At 46.9% G+C, this 7,308-nt stretch overlaps 1 long non-coding RNA gene across 1 annotated transcript; it reads left to right on the top strand.

Moving 5' to 3' along the window:
• Nucleotides 1-3,829: 3,829 nt before the first annotated feature.
• On the top strand, nucleotides 3,830-4,612 carry LOC123179721 (uncharacterized). The gene is made up of 2 exons (XR_006490571.1): nucleotides 3,830-3,974; nucleotides 4,164-4,612. It is a non-coding gene; the product is annotated as an uncharacterized lncRNA (long non-coding RNA).
• Nucleotides 4,613-7,308: the final 2,696 nt, after the last annotated feature.

Raw genomic sequence — 7,308 nt, 5'->3', positions numbered from 1 at the left:
CCGACTTCCTCCGACGTTAACGTGGTTGGAGCCACGTTACCATTCTTTCCCCTTTCCGTGCTACCACATGTCTCATTGCCAGGATGCGGTTTAGTAAGTTGGTAACCTCTTTCCATGTACACACAAAACAGAGAGGCCGTGATGATGGTACCTTGGCCCAGGATTAAAGCCAGTCATCCGGTCAGGGGGCATGGGTGTTTCCGGTTGGGACCGAGAGGGGGGGCACCCCCTTAGAGCGCGCGTATAGAAATTTGATCCCATGCTACACGAGGTTGTAGCCTCCCCGTCTCAAGGTTTTTCTTGAATGTTGCCGAGGGTGATCCCTGGCTTCGGATGGTTGAATTGGGTGTGTACTGGTTAGACGTGTTTCTTCCAAAACACCGTAGACGGAACTAGTCCCCGTGACTACTGAAATCCGTTGGCTGTGGTTAAGTACAAACTCTGCAGAGTCAATTCTTTCCAAATCATCGTATCCATGATCAAGTACTGAAAACATTATATCCTTATCTATCCGCGTGGAAAACTTGTTCCCGGTGAGCAAGCTCAAGTGGTAAATCCAGATTTATTGTCATTCCTGTGGATGGACTAACCTTATAATTATCTCATACTTGTGATAATTTATGTTCCCGAACTATTGTATTATTGAGCTGTATCACAAGCCCTTTATGTGACGTCGCGCAGACGTCCGACTGTGGCGTGTTCTTGTTTCTTACTTTAAATATAAGCCCTCTATGTGATGTCGCCCAGACGTCCGATTGTGGCATGCACTGTCTTTATTTCCTGTTATAAGCCCTTTATGTGGTGTCGCCTCGACGCCCGACTGTGGCATTATTATTCCGCATTTTTCCGCTCGAGGAGTCTTTCAGACACTCGTTTGGCACCTGTATTATTATTCCGCATTTTCCGCTCGAGGAGTCTTTCAGACACTCGTTTGGCACCTGTATTATTATTCCGCATTTTCCGCTCGAGGAGTCTTTCAGACACTCGTTTGGCACCTGTATTATTATTCCGCATTTTCCGCTCGAGGAATCTTTCAGACACTCGTTTGGCACCAGTATTACTATTCTGCAGTTTCCGCTCGAGGCGTCATTCAGACACTCGCTTGGCACCCAGTATTTATTATCTCTATGTTTGAACGCACGGGTTAACTTGTTCATATGCTTCATGTTTGCATTTGTTATGTCTTATGTCTGAACTGTCTTGCGAGTACTTTCATAGTACTCACCTAGCTTGTTGATTTGGCCAGATGTTGACGAAGGCGATCTCTTGGATGAAGAGTTTGATAGCGCGTTCGACGCCTAGAGGAGTCCCAGTCAGTCCTGCGCGATCCCGGATTTTGGTCACTTGTTTTGTATACGCTTCCGCCACCCGCAATAAGTCTTCTCGAGCCTCACTCCGACGCTCGATGAGCTGTAGTCTTCTGGAATCATATCACTCGCTTCGCGGTGATATTTCCACCACCGTTATCATCGTGAGTTCGTAGTTTGCCACCCTATCCGCCGTCTTGTTTGAGCGGCGTGCATGTAATAAATTGTTGGGCAGTCTCTGCTCAACCTTGTATTATATTTAGTACTCCTGGTATTTTTCTTCTGTGACCAAGATATTGTCTACCAGTGAGAAGGAATTCTCCCTCGCTGGTCCATAAAAGGGATTGGTCTCTCAATAATTATTTTATTTAAAAACCGGTCGTGACATAGAGTCGGGGTTCTTGCTCCTTAATTCATGTCCATGATCCCATAGCCTACTGAACTGCTCTTCCTCATCACCATGGACCTCATTAAGTTCTTGCTTTCTAGCCCTAGCTAGCTTCCATCTATTATGAGTAATATTGAATTCCTTAGTTATTTTCCTCAAAAAGTTCCAAGTGACATCTTCTGGTCATCTCCGAACTCATCCATGAAAAACATGCACATGAATTTAGTTGTCAAATCCTTTAACTTCCATTTCTTCCGGCACATATGCTCCCCATAGTAGGCCTTGATGACAAATCCTCCAGTCATGTTGTCATTGCCATCCTAAAGCAGCCATGGGCAACCTCTCTGACAAGCTGCCTCTAATCTTATCTTGTCATTTCATCTTCTTGATTTGTACTCTATTCCTTATTGAATATGCAGTAAGATCTTTCCTCAGCTCAACCACATCAGCAAATACCATCCCTACTTTAAATAGAGGGGATTTCATGTCCACCCTGGAATTGAAAGCTTTGAACTTGTACTTAAGTTGCTCTTTTTGTTTAATGGAGAGGTTCAGATCTTCATCTTCAAGTACATAGTCAGGCTCCACCTCTTCCTCCTCTTGCTTAGCTTCTTCATCAACATCAAAGTCAACGTTGTCTTCATAAAGATCATCATCTCCATCATCTATGTCATAATCACTGTCACTGAAATCTGAGTCTGAAAGCACTACACCCCCAGACTTGAAATTAGGCTCTGCGCCATCAGTTAGCAAGGTCTCTACTTTTGTTTCATTAGTCAGCAAGTTCTCTGCTTCCATTTCATCTGTTGCAACCACTGAAATTGGATCTTCAACATTGACTGAAATGAGGCTATGAGAAGATGCTACACTGGCTGCAACAACATTTGAGTTGGCCATTCTGACAGGACTCTGAAGTGATAGCATTGTACATATCAAATCTTCCCTGAAATTAGTGATGAAATTTGAATGGTCAACCATGATTGCAAGCACCTTATGCTGAGCACTAGCTCTGTTCATTTGTCACACATCCTCATCACTTCCAATTCTCACCATCACATCTGAAATTGTTTTCTCAAGTCTGCACCAATAAATGATGTGCTCATTGACAGGATATCCCAACCATATTAGGTGCTCTTCAATGGCTGCATATGAGAATGTGCCAGTATCAACATAGTCAAGCACCTCCACAGAAGGATTAAAGTACTCCATATTATTTCTTTCTCCACAGAAAAGTCCACCAAGCTCCAGTTCTAGTCTAAATAAAGGAGCATCCACACTTTGTCCCATTGCTGCATCACAAACTGCAGCCACAAAGTGCAGAATGTATGCACAAGCATCAACACAACTCAAAAAACACTAGTTAACTGGTTTTTTAACAATGAACTGCACAAACAGAGTTAACCGAATAAATTCAGTTAACTGCACCTTGAAGTTAACTGAATAAATTTAGTAAAGTACTCATGTAGTGGCATTACTAAACTACTTATTCAGTAGTATTGCGCAAATGATGTGAAGCTATGCCCCACATTGCCTGGTTGAACTACAAAATTCAGATTTTTAGCACTACATTGCCTGGTGAATCTGAATCCTAGAACAAAACCCTAAGACAAATTGCACACGCATTGCCAAGCTATTTGCACATACTGCGCAAAACCCTACCTTCTGGCCGAAATAACATGCAACATAAGAACCCTAGCTTCTGGCCGAAATCCCCAACCTCACAGCCCAAAACCCTACACTGAAATCACCGCCCAAAGCACTTGCTTTACGTCGCGGGAAGCACTATAGCCACAACCTTCCACCATACAGACCTGAATCGCTCTCCAAACAGACCGGTCCGTCGGTGGTGCGGACAACACTGGAGGAGGAGGAATGTAGCGGAGGAACAAAGCAGAGGAGGACGACGCACCAAAATCGGGAGGGAAGACACCGTGCGGGCGAACTTGGTGAGCGGAAGGAGGCGGCTGCAGACCGGCGGTGAGCTCCGGTGACGTCGCCATGGATGCTGACGTAAGGTAGCAGCCAATGAGAGCGGACGGCGACACCCAGACAAAGGAGAAGTGGACGACCGAGCGAATGATTGAGGGAGACAAAATCAATTCAAGTGGTATATGCTTCGACGGCCACGAGGTGTTCGACAAGACCAAGGAGGAGCTGTTCGACATGGTCATTGACCTCAATAGCAACTACAACGTTCCCCACAGCATGAAACGGAAGCACTTGCTCCTCTCGCAGCGCCTCTCCTCACAAATCCAGCCTAGACCATACGACCCAGCCTGGTAAATACTACTCCCTACTTACTGCTGCTGCACTATCTATCTACTTATTATTTATTTGGATTTACACATATTCATACTATGTATTGTTTGCTTTTAGATTTGTCTCTAATAGATTTATACATTACATATATCTGGCCTGGCCTGGTCTTTGAGAACTCATCTCATCTGTATTGTGTTGTTGTACTGTAGGCGTTTCTGTCGACGCACCGAAAGACGCAATACTTTCTACAAGTTTGTGGGGGTGACTACTTGTGACCTTGTCGGCTCAGCCGGCCTCTTCTTGCTCCTACACGGACCTCATCATCGACCAAAGAAGTGGGTTGTCGACTGGTGGGACAAGCTAACCAGTTAGAATCCATTTATCCATGCCCTGCTTCAACAACATATACTAGCTAGAATGCCAACAAGACTAGCTTCCTTGTCATGAGGTTTATGTTAATTAGCTTTGCTTGGCCACCAATTAAGTGCTATTATATGTTTTTTGTCCAACGGTTTGTACTCGTATTTATACCAGAGCTATGCTAGGTGTGCAACTGCTTTACTACTCAACAAATGTTGCCTCTTCCAATGACGAGCCATACGACTCTTTCGAATTCTGTAAACATCAAGTATGAAGTCAGTGTATCAGAACTTCCTCATCGGAACACCAGCTGCTGGTTTGCCTAGCTGAAATTGCGTAAGGGCCATCAGTATCTTGTTCTACTTTACCATGTGGGCAAAAGAAAAATGTTCTACACTCACATAACAGATAGTTTTACTCTGAAGTTACACACTAAAGAGTGTCTAGTATTCCCTCTGTGAAGAAATATAAGAGCATTTAAATCACTAAAGTAGCTAGTGATCTAAACACTCTTATATTTCCTTTCTGAGGGAGTACATTGCAATGCGGTACATCTAGCTCTATGCTCATTCCACCTGGGAAACACTGTAAAAGATCCAATGAAATCAGACACCCTCCCCAAATTTTGTCTCGGATATGGACTGATTATGAACCTGCACAAGCATGTTTTGAGAGCACAAAACAGAAGCAAGGTAAACAAGCAAATCCGTGAATATTATTCCATTATTGCACATTTAAATCCGTACAAACCCCTGACGAGCCCTTGGCGGCTGGTGGAGAAGTTCCGGGCGTACTTCGACACTTGAGGAAGGTCGTGCGTATGATGATGAGAATAAAAGGATTTCTAGTAATTTCGATATAGTAACATAATGTTGGATCCAGTCCTTTTGAATTGTCAGTTTGTCCATCATGATTCTTGGGAAGAGACATTGGCAATAATTCACCTTGGACAATTTATTTATGAAAAAATTGTATGTCTATTTAAATCGCACATAAAAAAATCTCAGCACCTTGGTCTGCTGGCTGCAACACACACACATCAACATTGGTATTCCCTCCTCCCATAATATAAAATCCTAGCTTGCAAAACGATCTTATATTAGAGACAGAGGGAGTTCGTTCCTCCACTGGCTATCAATTATCGCAACTGAACTTGAACTTGAAAGACCAGGGCTTTCCTACATAAAGTTGTGCTTAAATTTCAGTACCAACCAACTGAAGTGAAGTGAAATGAACATGCATGGTGTGAATCAACCAATCGACAACATGGCTGGACGTCCACAACCAGCCGCGTGCAAAAAACAAGTGCAAATTGGTGACATGGAACTTGGCCAGCTGGAGATGATGGCCTCTAGCTAGAGCAGATCAATGTCGATAAAGGGTTTCCTCCACTTTATATTATAAAGCAACTATCCACAGATGAGAACCAGTTTGCTGGGGCTGCAGCACAAACAAGCCTAAAAAACGAGAGAAAGAAAGAGAAACAAATGTTGACACCGACAGATCAACGAAGTGAGGACGGCCGATACCCGTTGCATCGTCTGGAGAAGTTCTACCGCACTCCTAGCACTCCAAAGCCTCGCGTACCAAGCAACACCTTCGGGAAGGAATGCGACGACGACGCCACTGCTGCCCGGACAAGTCCTAGGGTTTCCCCTGGTATGCGGATGGTAGCAGGGAAGGGGTATCACCGACGCCCCTCAGGAAGGTTCGGCGGAGCCCGCGGGCGTAGCCGCACTGCTAGGGATTTCTCCCGCCCCGAAACAACCACCGCCACCCCGGACGATTGGAAATGCACCACCCAAGATGCCGCCCACCAGCCTGTGCCACCACGGTCACCGAACCAACTTCGCCGTCTCACTGAGGCCACCAACATGAGACATCGAGGGAGAACGAGGAGACAACAGGCTTGGAGACAACCGCAACGCAGCCAACAGGAGGGGACAACGTCCACCGCCGCCCCGAGCCAACTGGACGCAGCGACAGGGACTTACCAGGCCTCCACAGGCCCGGCCGGATCCCAAAGGGTCCGGACAGTCCCTGCTGCCACGCTGCAGCACGCTGACCGCCGGAGCCGTCACCACCCGCAGCCACTAACGCCTCGCCGCCACACTAGGGAGACGCGCCCTGAACCGCCGGCCCACCCCCGCCCAAATGGGGCCCGAAAGGGCCCAGATCTGGGACAAGCAGGCTTTGCCAGCCAGCAGCACACCACGTCGCCCTGCAGCCAACGACCACGCTGCCGTGTCAAGGGCGCTCGAGGCCCACGGGAACCCTGCCGCCGAACAACACCGCAGCCAGTCGAGGAGCGCCGCCACCATCAGGGGCCCCCCGCGCCCCCCTACACACGCGGGAAGGAACGGCCTACCGCCGCCAGTGTCGCGCGGGCAGGGACCAGTAGACCACGCCGGCGGCGGCAGGGGAGAAGGACGGGGAGGGGGCTGGAGGAGAAGGGGATCGGGGGTTTGTCCATCTCCCGCGGGGTAGGGGCGAGCGAGTGAATGGAGCCTTCGTGTTCCGCCTCTCCCACCGCTCGAGCAAATAAATAGAGCAATGAACACTGCTTACAAATTATGATCTCATTCATGAAACATTGTGAACAGTTAAATCACGCGAGCCTGCAGTGCACCTCCCTGTTTAGTTAAAAAAAATTTCACGAGACGACAGTGATAAATATTGCAACTCAAAATCAGAGGGCAAATGAAGCGGAGATGACTGTGAGGCTAGGGCGGCGGCGGCGGTAGAGGCAGCAAAATGATGAAGGCAATGTCAAACGACATCGGGTAAGAAGAGGCGTTCCTTTCTAAAATCCATGCCGCAAGGCAGTTCCTTTCTAAAATCCATGCCGCAAGGCAGTTCCTTTCTGGATGGGTGAAGCACATCAGTGGTACGTATAAGAAAGAAAATGAATGACTTGCTGTCATTATTGATGACCTCGATAAAATCACAGAGACTCACACTTTGCCTCAACAAGAGATTGCGATGAAAAATCAA

Source organism: Triticum aestivum, chromosome 1D, assembly GCF_018294505.1.
Source record: "Triticum aestivum cultivar Chinese Spring chromosome 1D, IWGSC CS RefSeq v2.1, whole genome shotgun sequence".
In the NCBI taxonomy this organism is placed as follows: Eukaryota; Viridiplantae; Streptophyta; class Magnoliopsida; order Poales; family Poaceae; genus Triticum; species Triticum aestivum.
The sequence above is the reverse complement of the archived record's forward strand: the minus strand, read 5'-3'. Positions and strand labels throughout refer to the sequence as shown.